The 21,612-nt window shown below is 37.9% G+C and overlaps 1 protein-coding gene across 2 annotated transcripts in view; it reads left to right on the forward strand.

The window, feature by feature from the left end:
• Positions 1–21,612, forward strand: part of TMEM200A (transmembrane protein 200A) — a 53,340-nt gene that overhangs the window by 12,347 nt on the left and 19,381 nt on the right. The window contains exon 1 of one of the 2 annotated variants that reach the window (XM_038133013.1): positions 3,784–3,805. The exons of the other annotated variant lie outside the window; for it this stretch is intronic. The gene's annotated coding sequence lies outside the window, so the exon portion shown is untranslated. Of the gene's footprint in view, positions 1–3,783; positions 3,806–21,612 lie in introns of those variants that run through there. 2 annotated transcript variants of the gene reach the window in all.

A 21,612-nucleotide genomic window follows, 5' to 3' on the forward strand; every position in this document is an offset into this window, starting at 1 on the left:
AGGACACCCATCGTATCCTCCTTTGCTTCTCATCTCCTGTTTTGCTTTTTCCTACATCAGAGCAGCAAATGCTTCAGGAATCAAATGGTAATTCAGCTTTGCTTATATGCATACAGCTAGGAGCTGCATACTGAACCACTGAATTACTCCTTCAAAGCTAATTTTTAGAGTAGTATAAATTAAACAGGTCACAAAGACGCAAGAATTTGGATTCTCTGCTATTGTTATATTTTACATTAGCATAAATCCTCAATTTTAATGAAAGTTTTAATATATGTCACAAAACTGGTGGAGGGTTAGATATTACAGATTGAGTATTGGATGATGACAGTCAAAAATGGTCTTTTCCTGCTGTGAGCTCAGGAACACTTTAAAAAGATTGAATTATTCTTGTTTGGTTACTGTTGCTCTGGTAGTGTCTTGAGATCCTGGCTATGTGAAGTCATAGGCAGATTTCTTATGTATTTCAACAAGGTTAGGATGTCATTCAGTCTGTTAGGTAGTCTTGGGTCTAGTGCTGGTTCCTACATGGCCCAGAAATGTCAAAAATGTTTTCTGTGAATTATGCCTTTATTACACGAGCGAGCCAAAACAGCTCTCAGCAGCTAGAAGTGTTTTAGTTTGAAGTCATGATAATCAATTTTTGCTAATAAGCTGCCATCCTGGGAAACCCCTAAAGCTTTCCAGAATGTGCTTTCTGCAAAGATGACACTCTTGTTTATCTAAGCCATGTTAAGGTGATATTTTTTTGTTGTTATTGTCTTAATGTCCCTGAACAAATGCTTTTATCAGCTGGATTTTAAAATGTCTGTGTTGTAAATTTCTAAATGATATGAGTAACATGCCTGATGTAGAATGGAAGTTAACTTTGGAAGTTCCGATGTGGAAGAAGAGATTTTTTTCCATCTAATTTCTTTTATTATAATAGAATATTATGAACCATATGATCAGTTAATTAAGTTAATCAAGCTATTAAGAAGATGTGTAGTTTTCTTATTAGTGATATTCAAACTCCTAATGGCAACATAATGGGGAAGATGTCTCTTCTAGTCCAGAAGAAACACTTTTTAGAAAACTTCTAGTAATGCCTTAACATAGAAAAAGAATACTTTCTGTGGCCAGTAAATTTCAGGAGATGACATTTTCATTCTTAAAAAAATAAAAGACCAGTCATGAAAGCCCATGTACCTCTTTTCAAAAATAGTAATAAAATTTCAGTAACCATTGAATATCTGTGTGCTTTAGCAGTTAAGATTGGAGTCATAGAACAGTTATAGAGATGTATTGAGAACTTGCTTTCTTCCTTAGGATTCTGCTACCCCATTTTCTGGGGTTGGAAATGCTAATTTTCTGTGATCTGACTTGCTGCTTTGTATGACATAAGGCTGTGAGAGTGAGAGGTCTATGCCTAATAAAGCTCCTCTCAGGATACACTGATAGCTATTGGCTGCATTTTGGAGAAAATCTATTAAGTTCTTTCATCTACTCAGCAGTATTCATTGATCCAGAAAAAAAGCCTTCCTCCCAGGTTCAGATGTGAAAAGAAGCGACTGAGTGTGCACGCTTCCATTGACACACAGTCACTGGGGACTGAACTGCCAGGCTGAGGTCTTCATTTTCTTTGCCACAGGTCAGAGTTTCAGCAGCTGCCAAGGCAAGTTTGGGCTTGCTGTGAAAATTGGTGTTTGTGATTCATTAGTCTTAAAGTGTCTTGTATGGAAAGGAGTAAGAGCAGCCAGTTGCTGAAGTGGTGTAAAAGCTGTTGCATTCCTGTGCTGGACAGTTTGTACTGTTGCTGTAATTGAAATATCAGTATTCAATCTGTAGAGTATTTCTGAGTTGTCTTACATGCAGAGCTGTGCACCTGAAATTTATACAACTGCATCTACAAATAACATGTTCAGATTGCAGTTGTGTTGTTGTGAAAACACAGGCAAACCTTGTCAATGAGGGTTTCGTTCCTGGCTTTGCTGGAGTTGATCCGTGACTTTGGACAGCTTGTCTGACCCTGCCTTCCCAGAAATGCATAGGAACCTTGTTCCCATGTTATTTTCATCCCTTTAGAGAATATGATCTTTAATGTCTTTTCCTTCAGTTTGCCTGGCTGCAAAATAGGGGTATTTCTGTAGGAAGTATGCCATTCTTACACACCCATGAGGATTTTTTGAGACATTTGAATGACAGGTGCTATGCAAAATCAAATCAGTATTATATAGAGTGGAAAGAGCCCTGTGAATGTTGGTACCTGAGCAGAGTCATTAATCCTAGAAGACAATCATGCACCAAAATGTATTGGAAATCAAAATATTGAAACTGCAAATAAAATAACAATTGAAATTGGAAACATTTCTAACAGTGAAAAGAATGAAGTATCTTCTAAGAGCCAAGTTGTCTCTATTAAAATCAAGGCTATCTTTCTGAAATAAGTAATTCATGGAGGAGTTACAGATTTGATACAGAAATCAGAACTGAATTTCCTTGCTTATGTATGCAGAAGAAAATGATCTTTTCTGGCCTAAAATATCCTTGCATATACATATTTTTTTGGCTGAACAGTCAGTCATAAGTTTGTGGCTGAACAGTGCTTTTCTCTAGAGGGATTTAAATTCCATCAAACATATTATTATGAACTGTTTAATGTAAGCTTGTTATATAGACAAACATAATGGCTCAGCTGTTTACTTTAGGCAGCTCTCTCCAACTGTATGGATAAACACATGTTGGAGATACTGCAGTTCTCCAGCGTGCACCTCCTTGGATAAAGTTTATTTTGCACACGCTCAATGTAGTGAATGAAATAAATGTGTCTAAGCAGAAGCAAAATTCTGCAGACACTTCATGCCTCTAATGCATTTTTTGTGTTTGGCAGAAGTAAGATTGGTGTTGGTAAGCATGTCAAACAAAATTCAGTACCTTTGGTGATGCCTGAACTAATATGGCATGGGACATGATGTCTACTGGATGTGTGATTCAGATATTTCCATATAGGATGGGATAATTGACACAAACCCTGTAAGTACAGGGGCAGCTGTCATGCCATGAGTTATAAGGAGCAAGGTTTATTGTACAGTGTGACATACAAGCAGTTTGGTAATATTCTTCATCATTTGAGCAAAGACTTGAATTGTGTGTCTTACATGACATACACTTCTAAGTCATTTCAGCATTTTCAGAACTGTTTCTCAGTTGAACTAACAGCCTTTCTTTTGTCTTCCTTTGCAGTTTATAGGAAAATCAATGTGAATTGCATATGTGATCTAACTTTGGAGCTAGTGGTGGAGGTTTTATCAGCCTACATTATTCCATAGTTCTGTGGTTTAAGAGTATGTGATTTTGGTTTATATGCATGTAAGAATGAGTCTGAATGGTTTGGGGCCAGGCAGTTGGACAGAGATAGATAGATAGATAGATAGATAGATAGAGTTTGAGCCATTCTAGATGTGAAGCAGTCTGTAGACACCTTTACTGACTGTGGAGGTGAGGTTCACTGTCTGTCTTAACACTTCTGTGAAGGTTGTGACTTCTGCCCTGTTCATTGGGAAAGCCTAAGCCTTACTTCTGGGAATTGAAGGAAAAATAGCTGAAAGCTTGACATTCCTTTTTTTTTTTTTTTTTTTTTTTTTGTCCTAAAATACCTTGTTTGTGGAATATAATTTTTTTTTTTCATACCAGTGTTGCCTAATATTGCAAGAAGTTAATCAGGGCTACCTTTCCAATATATTTTTGACAGATGGAACATTACGTGTGACCTTGGTATTAGTTCTGTGCCCTGGCTTGACTTCTGACTATATGGAGACATCTGCCAGTAAGAGGCAATAATTAACTGCTTGTGTTGTTTAGAAAATGGTACTGGTCAGAAAAACAGTTGGTTCTAGTGCTGGAGCCGTTGTATGACTAATTGCCAGGCTAACTTTGAACAAAATAAATCTGTGATTAAATATTTAAGGATATATTTTATCATCATGGTATTTAGTAACAGAGCTTTGGGTGGCAAGGTCCTGTATTTCCATGAGATTCTGGGGACAAGTCTGACTGGGAAGACAAGGAGACCACCCTCACTGCTATGGGTCTAAATGAGAAGTTTGCCCTGGAGGGGAGGATGGCACATGCAGGACAGTCAGCAAGGATGCTCTTCCTTTCTCTGGGAAAATTGCCCTTTTTGCTGGCTAGCACCTTTGATATCTCTGTTGCTTGAAGGACACCCAGAAGGAAGAGGTGTCACGGTAAAACTGCCTTTTCTCTTTTTTACAGGCAATTTCTGTTCACTGAGTCTCAGTTACTCTTGTCCATTGTTAAGCCTCAAGTGTGGGATTTGGAGATTCTGGCCAAGGAACTGATGAGGATAGATCATTAGGACATTATGACATTTGTGTTCTGTTCTTGGTGAGATGTTGTACTGCCCCACTGGTAAGCCTGAGAGAAGGAAGGTTAGACATGCCAGTTTTTCCCAAATAGAAATAAAGTAGATGACAATGTGGTCTGGTTAACTGTGAATGAAATATGATTTTTAAACATACTTAATCCCTCTAGTATGTCATGCAAATGCTATCTCAAATAAACAGTGTAAGGAGGGAATCTATATTTCATAAGCAAAATAATGCTTTAGCTATTTTAACTAAGAAAGTAAAAATTACCAAACACACTGTTGGTGAAGAAATTGGTTTGACTTGTTTACAAGATAAGTAAAGAATTGAAAAAATTTGCACTAGCTCCTACTGAGAATACTATGGAGAATTACTGTTTTGCTTGTGTATTTGCAAGGTTAGACCAAAATGTGGGTATCATTTGTTCTCATGTCAAAGCAACCCATGATGTGGTGGTCTCAAAGAATCATTGAGAGTTTGACTGTTAATTTCAATGGAAGCAGAATTTCATATGCATAATTTAATAAAATAAATATCTTGTTTGTTATAAAATTCTCATTTGCTAGCCAAAACTCTTGGACTTCAACAAATCCTTTGTATTTGCAGAGTCTAGAACTGGGCTCAAAGTCTGATTTTCATGATTTAATATGAGTAAACTTTGTTACTTCCCAGATTCATAACTTAATATGATTGTGCAGTTCTTTCTGACTTACTGTTTTTTAGAAGAAAAATCATTTATATGAGAAGGATTGGCAGAATATTAGGTGAAACATTCAGAATTATCCCCATTCTTAAATATAGTGTCTTGGTTATTAATAGGGGACTGATGTGTTAATCTCCAAAATCTGTGTTGTATAAAAAAAGGTTTTGTGATATATTTTTTCTTTAAATGGTATTTTACAATTTTACACAGAATAGATCCTTATTCATTGTGTGTGTATCCTGTTCTTTCATTTTACTGTAGAGCCTGAACAGATCACAGAACTCATGTCCCAGTTATACCAACAATCAGCCTAGAATTCATATGTATGTAAGAAGTTTCAGATTTTCAAATAAGCAGTTAAAAATATTAATGTCACTGTTGCTATATATTTTCCCCCATCTCATTTAGCAGTCAAGCAACCAGTTCTTGGTGAAGTTTTCAGAAAAAACATCAGATGCAGTTTCATAAAAGACCTAAGCTATTGAATTCTGGCAAAATTACCAAGAAGAATTTACAAAAAAATAACCAAGTAACTGGATAACTTGGCATCTTAAAGGGACTTTGGAAGAGGAACCTATTTCCTTGCAATGATACAGAATACAGTGTGTCACAGGAAAGAAGAGAGGCAGGACCATTTAGAATAGTCATTTTTTAAGTTCTTGTGGTAGGTGACAGAATCAGCTGGAACTGCTGTATTAGGTTCTGTCAAGCCATCATGATTCATTTCTTGTATGCAGTTTTATGCATTATAAATTGCAGACTCAATTTTTTAAAGCAAAATATTTGGAAATAATTTAGATGTACAGCTACTTAGTTAGTTCTAAATTTCATCTTTCCTGCAAACTGGAGGTGTCAGTGCAGTGTGAGGTACAAGGAAAATACTGAAGAAGCTCAGTACCTTTGGTGGATAATCTTGAAAAATATCAGTAGGGAAAATACAAGAATTACCAAAGAATGACAGATTTTCATAACCATTTCTTCATTATAATGCTTATGGAAAGAGAGGTGAGTCATACTCTGGATCCATTTTTTTTCCAGTGAGCTATGGGAGGTTTCATTATACTCAGTTTGATTTTAACTGCAAAAGCCCTTCATCTGGAGTATATCTGACTGTAGTGATCATTAGCAATGATTACATTTTAAATTGAGATGCTAATGGCAGAAGAAGTGGGAGATTTTACAGAAAGGACATCAAGCAGCCTTAGTATGCAGACATGAAAGTTTTTCATAGTGATTAAAAATATACATTCATGGTTTGCTTTAATGCAGGTTTCCTGAAAATCTAAGGATTTATATTACAGCACATGATTTAAATATTTTGACAGTTGTATGCTCTAGTCCATCATTTGTCTGTTAGTGAATGACAAGTCTTTGCAGTCAGAAATATTTTGACTCATTACGCTTCTCCAAAATCTAATGGAAATTATTTGTTGTCAAATCATTACAAAACAGTAAGTGGTCTGCAGTGGACCTTTCATAAAGATCTTCCCCTAGAGCTGTGCATCTCATGTTCCAGTTATTCACGTGTTCATTAGAAATTGGGCTCTGTCAGCCACACACACAGAGTTATGCTAAAAGATAAGTCTGTTTGGATGAATGTGGAGAAAAAGAAACACTGGCTCTCAGAATGTGAGGACAGACATGAGGACTAATTTTCCCTTGTACTTTCCCTAGGATGCAGCTTCCTCAGACAAACGGCAATCCTTGGTAGCAGTGCCTGGAGGGCAGGGCTATTGGTTTTCATGAGAGCCCTTCAGCTAATAAGGAGCTGTTCAACACAAAGCTGGTTGTATCTTTGCATTGCAGTGTCAAGAGATTTTGTTAGCTGCTTAACCAGCACCATGCCATCTGGGGAAAACAGCACCTCTGCAAAAAGAAATAGAAAAGTGATGTTGCATCCAAGGCAGCAGGATGTGCTTCTCTGCTTTCAAGGCCCAAGCAAACACCAGTGCATGGTGCTTTGTTTTGGATTTTGTTGTCTGTAGCTCAGAGTTCAGTTTACTGCACTTGTTTGTGTGGTGTTAGTATGCTCAGTGGCTGCAATTCTTGCTGATCATAAAAGGGGAAGAGACTCTTTATGGTCTGCACAAAAGTTCCTGAGTTCAAAGGCTGGACAACAGAGAATATCCAGCGATTGTTGTAAAAGTGCTGTTAATGTTGTAAAAGCAAATACTTAATAATTCATGCTGGATTTATCTGTAAACTCCTTTGTTTTATCTGAAAGTAATAATTTAGTCACTTTTTATCCGCTGAAAGCTTCACATGCACTGAACAGGTACAGGTGCACTATCCATTAGTACATGTATACCGAATAATACGTTTTATTTCCTTCTAGTTCTGTAAAAGCTATACACTGTGCACTTACATTGTACATTAATGAACTTAAAAAGAAGTTCAGCTTCTTGACCAAAAATCTGTCCAGTGCTGTGCTTAGTAAAACTTCTAAGGCCTTGGAACAAATTAACGACTTACGAAATAAAAGATGAAGAGGAGTATAGAGTAGTAAGGAAATCAGTGAGAATCTAAAGTGAGTTAGTATTTTCATGCAGTCCTTATTCTGCCTGTAATGTAGTCTTGTTTTACTTGGTTGCATATTTTTTTCATGTGGTCTGCTTTATGCTGAACACACATAGTGGACTTCAGTCCTTGCTGTGTCATAAGGTTGCTTTGGATAAATTCTTTATTGTCACTCTGGAACAGTTTGTGAAGGAAGATGAGGCAATGAGAAAGATGAGGCATTATCCATAAATGTCAGAATATAATTCTGATAGTCAACATCTTACAGTGACTTCGATAAAACATGAGTTTTCCTGGTTCCTCTTTAGAAGTGAGGAAGTAACCAGCCCTGTTTCTCGGATGTGAACTCATATGGTAACATACTGACAAGTTATCTACCACAGAGAGACCAGGCTTTGTTTCAAGAGAACTCTGGGAACAAGCCAAAAGAAGTCTTTTAGAGTACAGAAGCATATGACAGGCCTAGATTAAAAAGATATTCAGAGAAAATATTTTTCTCTGGTCATACCATACTTAACTGCAGTCAGCTTGCTGAACATGAAAATACGCTGCTGAATACACCTTTCAGTTAATTTTAATATGAACAACTCCTCAGGATAATTGACGAACCATAACAGAAAATTAAAATCTAGGGGAAGTTCAGGGGAGTGAGGGTAATATTACATTTGCTGGAAGCATATACACAGATTTGCCTGCAGGAAAGAAGAGGCAACATCTGTGTTCTCTACAGTCACCAGTTAGGAGAGGCAAAGGCAATTTTTTAATTGAATTTACTAGGAAAATAAGAAGTATATACAAGCAAGGAAAATCAGTACACTGAAGATCTGACAGGGGCAGGCACTGATCTCTTCTCTCTGGAGCCCAGTGACAGGACCTGAGGGAATGGCCTGAAGATATGTCAGGGGACGTGTAGGTTGGGTATCAGGAAAAAGTTCTTCACCCAGAGGATGACTGGGGATGATAACAGGCTGCCTGGGGAAGTGGTCACAGCGCCAGCTTGACAGAGTTAAAGAAGTGTTTGGACAATGCTCTCAGGCACAGGGTGTGACTATTGGGGATGGTACTGTGCAGGGCCAGGAGCTGGACTCAATGATCCTTGTGGGTCCCTTCAACTCAGAGTATTGTATGATTCTGTGGTTCTCTTTTGAGATATGGCTTACTGTGTTTCATTTTCATAGTCTTTGATAATGAAAGGGGCTCATAGGTGCTGTTTTTACTGTGTATGTTACTGCTGCTAAAAGCTTAAGAGCTGAACTATTTTCATAAACTAAAAATGGACAAAATTTTACACAGCGAGACTACTTATAAAAATGATTTTTCCACTTTTTGGCCACGTGTCTCCTATTAATTTCTTATGGTTAGTCACAGTGTCAATCCTACAAATAAACTAAAATACAAGCTTAGAAAATCATACAGTTTGCATGTTTCTTTGATAACCAAACCATATGAAATTACACATATGATTAGATCTGCCAGTTTCTGTGGAATGACAATTTTTCCCTAAATGCCAAGCAGCAAAATGAAAAGCTATGGTACTCTGGCCTCAGCTCTGCAAATTTTTGCCAGTTTTAGCAGCCGTTTGTCACATTAAAAATCACACTGATTTTAATGGAGGGAATCCCAGGATTTAGGTGCAATAAAGGCATTTTATTTCTGAACAAATTCTTTATCCAGCTTGTAAGATTATGATGTTATTTTGCATACAAGATGCAATAACTCTGATGAATTTGCTATAAAATTGTTGTGATTCTAAAATGAAGAAGAAAGTGCAGATAAGCAGATGTTTACAAATCAGACTGTCTGTAGAAGTTTATGTTAAATTTATAAACATAAAGCATAGTTCTATCACTATAGAAATAACAAATTAAGTTCCCATAATTCCTGTGGGTAAATTAAAATAGAACTTCTACTTTTTAGGGTTTCAAAAAGATCAGTGATTTCAAGTTCCACAGCAATGATGATCATATTGTTTAGTAAGCCTATTTAATGCTGAAGCGTGAATGCTTAAGAACAAAAAACAAGGTCTGACCTTTTAAGATTTAAGAACACCTCCAAAGACTCCTAAGCCTATAAATAATAAACCATAGCAGCAATCATCTTGAAAAGCAGCGAGGCACACATCAAGAATTACTGAGAATAAAAAAAATAGTTCTGACTTCCATATAACATTCTGATCCCATTCAGACTGATGGCACCCTCCTGTTGCTTGAACTTAAGATTTAACCTTTTGTCTTTTTGTGTGCTTTCGAAGCACATACAGGCATTCAGATGTCTAAAAGATAAAACAAATTACTTGAAAATTATGCAGAGCTTGGGGAATGAAGGTGAAGCATAGGCAGAAAACCTGGAGAAGAAAGTTAACACTAGAATTTGATGGCTTCCATACCTCTTCCTTTCCAACCTTTTTTCTCAACTAAAGATTAGTTCATGTAACACTCCTATAACTGGGTAACTAAACAAAATATGGGCTTAATTTTTATGGCATGCTTTTACTTATAAAAAATTTACCACTTTATTTACTTTACTGCTCTCTTTCTGCTGGGAGGGATAAGATGGATTGCTTTTGTATTTTATTTCAAAATTCTCAGCAGTCTCCCAGGAGCAGTGAGCTAAGACTATCGATGTGAATTAAATTTTTTCTTAATGGGAAGCTGGTAGTATGGGTCATGCATAGAAGGTCTGTTACTTAAGAAGTGTTCATTTGAGTGTAGTATTGCAGGCAATCTACACATCAGCTTTCAGCAAACAGTTACGGTATGTTATGAGCAGCCGTTCCATCCAGCAGCTCCAGAGCCTGACAGTTTTTCCTGGCTGCTGGATCCCAGCCTGAGGTGCCTTAAAACCTAGAGGTCTCCTTCCCAGGGACACAGCAGCTGCTTTCCTATTTAGAGGTTTGACCAGTAGCAGGGCTAAGCAGGTACCCCAGAGGCGCACACACACACACAGAGCAGAGGACGTGGCTGCTCAGGCTGCCGGAGACAGGGTGCTGTCTTCAACAGCATCCACACACTTTCAGGAGTGATGTTACAGCCAGGTTCCCTTCCTCCTCTTCGACTGGTAAGGATTGGCATTCAGTAGTGAAAGTACACCCACTTTTGTGCATTCTCCAAGCATTGGTGTGGCCTCTCTGCCCCCCCCAACCCTCCTGCCTGCATCCCCTTACCCACCCCATGGCTCTCTGCTCACCAGCTGGTCCTGCTGGGTGCTTGTTGCAAACAGTCCCACAGGTACTCCACACTTGTGGATCCCCAAAAATACCAACATGAACTCTGCTGAACCTCATACTCCTGCGAGGTCCCAGAGCTACTCACTGGCTAGTTCAGCTTGAGAATTGTGAGTGAATGCACACCCCTCAGTTTCATAATGGTGCATCAGTTAGCATCTGGAGGTTTTTGGCATTGTCTCTGTTTATCCCTTGTCTAACAGTTTGTGTCCCTGTGCTTTTGTTTATCACTTCCTCTCTCAGATTACTTGAAGAGGTCCTTGATTGAATAAAGTTAATGAAGTTGATACGTTCCACATGCCCTACACAAACAGGCTGTGGCGTTGGTGACAGTGACAGCTTGAGCTCTGTAATCTGTTCTCAACCTACCCAAAGGCTGGGCAGGCATCTGGCTAGTTAGACAGTGTTCCTGGTCTCTGACCCCAGTTCAGTGGCAGGTTTTGCAGTGGTGGTGTAAGATGTTAGTCCTGCAGCTGTCCATCCCTGTGCTTGCCAAAGGCTTCCCTCCATTTCGGTACAGCAGGTGTGAAGACATGACAACTCCTTGGTTGCTACAGGTCATATTTTAGCATATAAACAGATCACTAATGAAGATTAACAAAGTATTTGCACGTTTCATTGCAACTTGCAGTAACCTTGGCCCTGGCACATCCGATTCTGCTGTTCCACATGGGCACTGCAAGACTGAACTGAGAAGTTTTGGGCTTGGATGCAGCAGGGCAGAGTTCCCAAAGTTCCCTTGGTGGTGACACTCAACCCTGCTGAGCTGGAGCTGGAACATCTTAATTGATATGAGGTCAAGTCACTGTTTTAATAGCTTTGTAAACATAACTTAGCTGTATGTTTCTTAATCTTTATTAGTGTTCTATCTTGCTAAATTTTGGTGAGTTTTTTAAATGTTTTTGTTCTGTTTCCTGGATTTTCAGTTGCCTATTGTACAGAGTTCAGTATGAGAAACATTGCACTAGATTGAAGAGCTGGTTGGTGCCAGCTCCTAGAATTTTTGGCATAACCGATCTCTGTCTCAGATCTTACAATCCTTCCAGTAAAACTGAAATCCAGAATTGCTTCCTAAATAGGAAAAAAGTGAGAAAGATTGAGAAAAGTGTATGAAGAAAGCATATACTGCAGACAGGATGCAGAAGAGCTAGAGGCACAAAGACCCAAGTGAACAGAGAGTTAGTGGGACTTGGCAGTAGTGTATGACTTGTTCTCAAATCCCCTCAAGGATTTTATAATCTGCAGTGTACTATGTGTTGGAAATTGCATTTTTTTAAGAGATGCGAAGACCCAACTCTTTCATGTGTACCAACAGTAAATAAAATCTTACTCAAATGAATAGCTCTAGACTATTCCACTTGAACTGTTTGTAATAGAAGTAATGCATCTTGGCATCTGTAAGTGCCCCAGAACAATTTCTGTGAGCTACTGTAATACTCCTATATTGAACAGACTAGTTCACAGCAGGATTTCTCCTGCAGTGTGGTGATACCCCAGATGAGTCACAGCAACAGCATCTAGTCCAGCCAGTAAAATACTGATTATGGCAAGAATGGCTGAAGTACAGGCAGCAAATCTCTGTCCTCAGTTCAAGAACATGTCTGCATTTCAGCTTGAGGTTGATGCTATGTCTGTTTTAATTCCTTTATTACAGGGGGAAAATTTTGTAGCCTGTCTTTCTTTCCTGGGCTGGGGTTCTTTTTCCCCAGCTCAGCAGATATCTTGAGAGAATGTAGACCACAGGTCTGTAATGCAGCTGTGAATTTTTATGACAGCACAGCAACAGATGTTCTGTCTTTGAATTCATTTTCAGATGCTACTATTTTGATAAACAGCATTCAGGGACTTTTTATTTTGTTGCCTAAGTGTTTTCTAATTTAGCATTATGGAGTGGAATGTTGAATTCTGAGACTAGATAAAATGATAAGTTATGATGACTTTATCATCAACACAGATGAATTAAATAAGTAAACAATATGAACATTTATGCAAAAGTAACTGTATGTTTCAAAAATTCAATGAGCACCAGGAAAACAAATGTTTTCAGAGACAGACATCTCGTTCATTTCTAGGTTTTAGGGCTAATCCAAGGTTATTGTATGGATGCTTTCTTCCTATGAGCAAAAGCTTCATACTGGGTTTTTTGTTTCTTCTGATTTCTTTTTGTATTTTTTCCTGATCAGTTTACTTACTGTTGAGCTGCTGAGATCCTACTTAATTTCTCATAGCACTTCCCACAGTTACATGTGAATGAAACAGCTTCTGAGTGAAGGAAATCAGCTATCTTGGGAACTGCTAAAGGTTTCCTAGCAGGGAGTGTAGGGAGTGCAGGATTCAGTCAAAGTCAGCGTGAAGGACCTGGACCCATCTGTGGAAGATCTGCTTCATAGCTTCAGTGTGCCTGTTTAAGACATCTGGCTGTTAATATAGCAGTTAGACATGGAAATTTAAGGAGTTACTTGATGGAGACATAATGGTGATGGGAGAGAGATTTGAGCACTCCCAGTTCTGCCTTCTGGAGGTGACGTGAGACATGCCATTGACTTCCAGTAGCAGTCCATTACAGCCATAAGAGATTTGGAGATCTGACCTTACTATGGGATGAGGACAATTGGATTTGACCTTGAGAAATTAAGAAGTTTGCTGCAATATCTGGACACCCCTATGAAATCGTTCTGACATGCAGTAAAGAAATTTCAAGTACATAGTTTTTATTTTGGTTTCTTTCCCTGCTGCTGCCATAATTTTTCCTCACAAATTTGTCTTCTAAAACTAATTATTTTTAGCTTTAAAAGATGGTTCATTCAGCTGCTGAATTTCTAATTGTGGCTTTTGGGATGTTATCTTTGGAATTCATGGAAAGTTAATGGGGCTGCGTCTGTGAACAGCTTCTAAGACATTTATGAAAGATGAAGAAAAAAGTTGGTATAAATTCTACAGGAGTTGCATTGAACATTTTTAGGTGTCTACAAACATCAGAAGTTGGAAAATCCCTGATGTAGGATATGAATATCTGACTTGGTGAACTATGGCTGTTAAAGCTTGCCCTCTTCTTTGCTTTTAGTCTTTCCTTGGCATTTTGACTGGAAATTGGAATTTGGTGTTTGCCTTTTGATGGGTGGCATCATGCAGTAATCATGAAGTCTTTTCCCAGGATTCATAAACATTTTCTTTTTCATTGTCACTTTTAAGGCTGGCTGTTAGGACAATGCAAATAGTTCTGAAGTGCTTTTAGCTTCAATATCTATTATTCATGTATTAAAGAGTAGTAAGGGAGACAGTGTACGGTAGAAATCAGTGCCTAATGTGAGTTTCAAATGCTAGACTTCTGAGCGCTCCCGAATATGTGAACACATTTATCTCTATTTTCTGTGTTGCTGTATAATAAATCTCTTACAAAAAACAGTCTAAATGACCACATTAAAAAGAGAACCTGCTGTACAAAAATACTGGCAGACACACAAAGTTAAAAAATAAAATGTGTCCTTCGGCTAGATGCTCTCAGTTGTTCCTGCAACAAGTAAAACAAGGAGTAGAAAATACTTGAAAGTTTGGTTTTATTTTAATTAGCTATGTTTAAATTCTAAGCATGGATTCAAAGCTTCATCAAGGTTTTGGCCTTGCTGTGAGTTGCATGTGTAGGTCTGAGGATGCAGTGTAACCAACTTCCTCTCCTGATGATGTATTTGTAACAATATGTGAGCTGGGGCGACTGAGGGAAACATGGGAGTTGTGGGATCGTGAGTTTAGCCATGGCCTTTCACCTGTGATGAGCAATGGCATCTGTTGCCACCATCTGTTCTGGTTCTCTGCTTATCTTGCCATGTGTGATACCAGGCAGGGAGCCCTAAAAAGGGGAAAAAGGGGTCACTTCAATGAAAGTAAAATGAATGCTGCTCAGAAGTCCCCAGGCAACTGTTGGAAGGATACATGTGGTCTATTGCCTGGCAGAGAGGAAGATGCAACAGGATATTAAAAATGTGATTAATATCTTGCAAGGAAGTTTTCCTACCTGAGTTTCTATCCAGGATAAGTACTATGTTGTCTGACAAATAGTGCAGAGAAAATGAAGTTCAGAAACTCCATCACCCATAGAGAATATCCATTTGGTGGAGCTTCCTGATTTAAAATAGCTTTGCAGCTACTGTTTAAAAATCTGTTCTTCATAAAACCAGCAAGCAGGGATATGTATAAGTTTTGGCAACCAAGAGTAGATTTCAGTGAGAGAACAATGGGATACATTAAGGGAAAATAACTGGTCGCTGCAATAAACATCTTCAGCTTTTCTAATAAATCTACTCGATTTGGGCAGCAGCTTTTTAGCTCTTGGCAGGCTTGTAGGATGTTCTGTAGCAAAGACAAGAATTTGGAAAACCTCAGGGGGCAAGCCTGGCTGCAGTCTGCGACAGCTGGTAATGTATGAATCTAAAAATGGTGTGAGTATTGTTTAAAAGTTTCTTACGAGCAGAATAATTTGTGGAGATCAGAATCACAATTTATAAATAGATATTTTTTTAATCAGATGAATTTCAGTTCTAGATGAAGCTTGTCTTTCTTTTGACAGAAGTTGTGTGATTTATGACTCATTCTGTACCTGAAATATTTTGGTTAAAGAAATCACTTTTACGTGTGAAACACTTCATTCTGACTCATACTACTGACAATAATATGAAAGAAGAGTTGCTGTAAAGTTTCTTTACATCATGTTTTTATTTAATCATTGTTGGAAATTAGAAGGAGGATGGAGCCAAAATACAGGATATACTACATGTATATCAGAACAGCCGTTTTGCTAATGCAAACTGTTTGCAGAAGATGCAGTAGAGATTAAAAAATTCATGATCCCTGTAGGGGCATCTGTACCACATTCAGCAGACAGGTTTGGCTAAAGTAGTAAAATTTGAAAACAAAAGTTGAAACAACCAAAATATTTTTGAGTGTTTGGAAAGTGACTTTTTTTTTTCCCCCTCACAAAAGGATGTATTTAGTCAAAATTTGCTCTGAAAAGTAACTTTTTAAACTGGTAATGACACATAAAAAACCCAGTTATTTGACCCAGAACTAATTTTGCTTGCTTAAGATGTTGCTAGGAAAGATAAAAGCTATTTGTATTCACATCTAAACAATTATCCGTATTGTTCCATTTTTGCAATCACTTCTGGGGTACCAGGCGTGGGCAACTAAAAATTCAGAATGCTGAGTTGGTGCAGAGGTTGCTGGATATCCTCTGGAAATAATAATATTTTATTTTAGAAAGCTAGCACCGTTAGAAAAATTTTCTTCTTACATGCTACATTTTCTCATTTTCTATGTGGTGTTCCTCACATTTGTGTAGCTTCCAAAATATGGTAGTGTGTGTGAAAGGAGTGTGTCAGAAACAATCATTTAGTTGACAAGTGAAGGTCTCTCCTTGTATAAGTCAGTGCAAATTTTGCAATTCATGTCAGTAATTAGGATTTCATGCAGTGCTGTCATAGCCATCTTGATTTTTGTGACTCAGCCGTCATACCTGAATTATTGTTTTTCAGTCATGTATCAGAATTTGAGATGACATTCTATAATTGTGGAATGGAAAAATGTTTTGGCAATAATGTGAGAAGTCTTGGAAAGCTGAAACAATTATAAATTGAATGAGAAGACCTACCTTTGCTCCCTACTGAGAGGACACATCCGTCAATTTGTGTTCTCAAAATTCAAGATCTCCTCACCAGTGTAGTTATTTGGTATTCATAATACTATTCTTGTGAGAGGAGCAACTTAATATCACAGATTCACAAATTCACAGAATATTCTAAGTTGGAACGGACCCACAAGGATCATCAAGTTAAACTCTTTAAGTAAATGGCCCTTATCCTTTAATACAATTTTGTATTCCTTGCACATCTAAAACTTCCACAGAAGCCAATCATAGTTTTATATGCAGTTTAAAAAAGTAGGACCAGAACTATAAATGTAGGTGATTTTTTTTTCCAATTTAGTTTAAATAAATTACGCTAAATGTAATCCCAAAAGACATTTCCAGAAAGAATTTTACTTGCCTTACAAATGACAACAAAAATTTTTTGTTGAGAATTGGGCACCAGTAAGAGTAGCATTTGCTTAGCCATAAATCTTTGAAAAATCTTCTGATACACAGCAGGTAATTTCAGAGATAAAGAAAAGAGAAAAGGAGAGAGAAAAATTGTCTCCATTTCTCCGCCTTCTATTTGGAGATAATTAAGTTCAGAGGTTCTGAAGGAACATTGAGTGTGTTCCAGGATGGCCTCCGCACCAGAAAATGAAATTAATCAGTCATTGCCATATTAAGTGAAAATGAATTAGTTGCAGACAAAACACTGTACTTTCATTAGTCATGTCAGGATGCAAATGTGAAGATATATATCTTTGCATAAATGTTCACAGATAAACAATATAATTAAATTCACTATTGAAACAAACTAATTAAATTCACTGCTGTTATGCAACAGATATTCTCTTAAGTATATATTATATTTGGCTTACAAGAGTAAGCAGTAGGTTCTTTATCTGTGTTTTGTCTTTGATGATAGGAGAATTTAATTTTTGTTAATCTGGGGTGCCTGGATTCAGGCAGTGACTCAGGAAGACATCTGTGTTTATGCTTAGCACAAACAGTCCATCTGAATCTCACTGGCTGCAAGTTTTTCTTTTGTTTAATAATGTTCCCCTGAGGAGTAGAGTATGCAATCTGATCTTGCAGTTTTAGAACTGTCCCTTCAGATGCTTCCAATAATAACACTTTTGTCCAACAACCAGAAGTGAAACAAAAAGTTTTGCTTTATGTATTTTCAAGGAATTTTACAAATTAGTATCACAGCAACCTTCACTGAGCATATGCTTTAATTTCTGAAATGTATCTAGTAACAGAAAACACTTAAAAATCACCTGTTAACTGAAAATTATTCAGAATTGAGAATAATTGAATTGAGAGAATGCAGAGTAGGTGAGTGGTAGTGATATACACAACCTGTTGGGCGAGAGTTGTGGACTCTGCACAGCTTGGAAAAGAACAGCGGACCACAGCGTGTCTGCCCCCCAGAGAGCACAGTCTGACATCGATATCTTCAGATATCCTTCAGTCACAGAATTGTTCAGGTTGGAAAAGACCTTTAAGATCATCCGACCAAGAGTCCAGCTGTTAACCTATGCCAAGTCCATCACTAAACCATGTCCCTAAGTGCCACATCTTCACATCTGTTAAATACCTTCAGAGTTGGTGACTCAGCCACTTCCCTGAGTAGTCTTGTTCTAATGTCTGACAACCCTCTTGGTGAAGAAGGTTTTCCTAATATCCGGTGTAAACCTTTCCTGGTGCAGCTTGAGGCCTTTTCCTCTCATTCTGCCACTTGTTACATGGGAGAAGTGGCCGACCCCCAGCACACTACAACCTCCTTTCAGGCAGTTGTAGAGAATGATGAGGTCACCCTGAGACTCCTTTTCTCCAGCCTAAAATCCCCAACTCCCCTAAGCTGCTCCACATAGGACTGACTTGTGCTCTTCAGAACTCCATTTATGCTGTTTGACAGCAGCTGGGAGTAGAAGGCTCTGAGAAAGGGGATTTAGAATGGCAGTAAGAAATTTTGTAAGAATGGGATTAATCCCTAGATTTTATATCTGCTTTAAGAACAGCTTTAAATAGAGAATATTTCAAAAATAATCAAAGAAACATTTTCACTCAATTGGGGAAGCCTTTTGAGGAGTGGCTGAGGTCACTTTCTTTGTTCAAACTGGGGGAGACTGAGGGGAGACCACATTGTAAGCTTCAAAATCCTCATATGAGGGGAAGCAGAGGGACAGACACCAATCTTTTCACTCTCATGACCAGTGGTGGGACCCGAGGGAATGGCCTGAAATTGTGCCAGAGGGGATTTAGGTTGGGTGTTAGGAAAAGATTCTTCACCCAGAGGGTTGTTGGGCACAGAAACAGGCTCCCCAGGAAAGCGGTCACAGCCTGACAGAGTTCACCAAGAGTTTGGACAATGCTCTCAGGCACATGATGTGACTCTTGGGGAATCCTGTGCAGGGCCAGGAGTTGGACTCTGATTCTTGTTAATGATTCTTGGGTTTCTTCCAAATCAGGATGATTTGCTATGATTCTCTATTTGTAGAAGTTATTGTGAATGTTGACATGATACAAAGCATAGGTTTCTTTTAAATTTTATATAGAGAAAGAAGAAAATGCTTTCTGAGCAGCTGAATATTAAATGTGTAATATGTGAAGTGATTCCTGTGAAGAGGATTGCATCGAGGGGCCAGCCTCAGTGTTTCAGTATGGCAGACTGTTTAGGCAAAAAATCTTATATAATTTGTTTACACTATTAATATGTTTATTTTCTGTTTGTATAAGCAAATCAGTCTTGAATGCATGGTTATATTCAGTAATGTAGTACTTGTGTAATCATTTGATGATCATTTAATGCTAAGTCCACAAATTGCATACACTGCTGACAGGAGAAAGCTTTTGAATAAACTATTGCTGCTGCCTATATATGATGGCAATACATTGTAATAAATACTGTTTTCTATGTACATTTATGATATATTATTATTTTTTCCCCTCCACTGTAATTTTCTACAGGAAACTTCTTCAGAAGTTCACAGGTGGGCTGTGAACTACAAGGAAGCATTTTTTCAAAGAGCAAAATTGAAAGACTTCATAATTTGATCCTTTCAGCGAAAGACTGGTAAATCTTTGATAGTAATTTTCCTAACACCTTATGTATTAATAGGATTGTTTTTTATACACACAGACACACCTCTCTGTTATATAAAGCCTACTGTAATTTAAAGGAGGAACTACTGCATTTATGCATCAATTAACATATTTTAAATCTGCTTTTTATGTACAACTCAAGACCCCAAGCAGACTGGACTGCTGAAATCAGGAATGAAAAATGCAAAGATTTTGTCCCAAAATAATGACAGGGTGATTCCTATAAAGACATTAGGGAAGTGAACAGTATGACCTTTTTATTCTTGTTTAATACGGTTTTTGTTCCTTTTGCATTGACAAAGACTGTTAGGCAGTAAATCTCTATTGCTCTACGGACAGCAAAGGTGGGAATTCATCAGTTAAAAGCTTGTCTGAAAATCTAAAAACCAGGTCTCTGTAAGGCTAACGTATGGGGAGAATAAGGCAGAAACAAGGAAGGAACAGCTGCCCTAGGGAAACAGTTATAATTTAATTTCTTGGTGATTAGTAAATAAGAATTTGAAGACTGTGTTGTAGGGTCAGAGAAAAAGAGCCATGGCCCAGGTAGCAGATTGAATCTGGGAAGATCTAATGCTCAGATGCCTAAAGAGGAACTTTTTTTGAATTTTAACTTCAGACCCTAAGGGTAAAACTCTCAAAACCTCATAAGTAATTTGGGAACTCAGTTTCCATTTAGAATGAAGATTTTCAGGTAATTTCTGAAAAAGGTTCTGAATCAACTTTTCAGAATTTTGCCTTCAGCTTTTTTATACATTAATTGCTCCATAAAGAGAAATGCATATTTGATTTCAAGAAGCGGTTAAATTCTGCTGGTGGTAATCTGATTATGATGTCATTTTTACAGCTATATTCCTGAACATGACTTTGTTGTGATATTGACTAAGAGTAGGTTTTGGTGTGGTGGGATCTAGTTATGATTTTACAGTAAGAAGCATGAGTCAGTACTTTTTAGCTCAGAATAGCATCTCTTTCTTACCCCTTCCACGAGCCAGTAGAGTTGGCACTGAATGGATTTAATCTACTTACTTTATCCGTGAAATAAAGGTTCTTAACAGCTGAACTGTAATGCAACCGCGTGTGCTGTCAAGAGAAGGATAAGAATAAAGATGTTGTGAAGACTATATTCCTTTTGCAGCCTATACAAATCTTAATCTGTAAATCCGTCCTCAAAAACACAGGTTGAGTTTCTGTCTGCCCTTTCTTTGCCTTGTTCTTGCTGCCCCTGTTCCTTTTACTGCAACAGGTTTCTGTGATGGCAGTTTCAGTGAAGTACATGAAGCTGATGTGGGGCATATGGTTAATCAGTGGTAAATTAGGGATGCAAATTGTGAACAGCACTCATTGTGAAGGAATGGGAATGGATAAACATATCCTGCACTGCAGAAAATCAGAACAGGATTGGATTAATCAGCACAGCATGTATTAGGAGGAGGCCAGGGCAAGCCCTATTCATTTGAATTTCAGCTTGTCACAGCTCTCCAAGCCAGAGTGTCTGTAATTAAATCAAAAAATCAATGTTAATGCTCAGCTGGGTCACACAGCTCAAATCAGAAGATAATCAGGAAGTGCTGGAAAATTGAAGGTTTCATACAAATATTCTGTGGGCTGTACTGCACTTCACTAATGTTCTTCAGTCCTGTTTTTTTAGAACAAGTGTTACATGGTGGTGTGATGCAATTAGAGCTGTTTGACACTTGCCATGGACAGGTGTCACTATGCTTATTTGTGAGTGTAACAACAGTGGAATAGAATAGAATAGAATAGAATAGAATAGAATAGAATAGAATAGAATAGAATAGAATAGAATAGAGAAGGGGTGTGGTGCTGTAGCATGCATGAATTTTTGCATCATGCATGGGTTGCACATTTTCAAGCTAGAAAAAGATGGCACACTGGTATCTCATTTTCTGGCCAGCTCTCAGAACTTGCAGGACTTGTGGCTTTTAGAGTGACATGGATGTCCCAGCAACTCCGAAAGCAGTTTATGTGACACCATGGTCCTGCTTTAGGAGTTGCATGACCTGTATCATACCTCAGATGAAAAAAAATTATGAATCTTTTTACAGATACTGGT

Source organism: Motacilla alba, chromosome 3 (assembly GCF_015832195.1).
Source record: "Motacilla alba alba isolate MOTALB_02 chromosome 3, Motacilla_alba_V1.0_pri, whole genome shotgun sequence".
Lineage (NCBI taxonomy): Eukaryota > Metazoa > Chordata > Aves > Passeriformes > Motacillidae > Motacilla > Motacilla alba.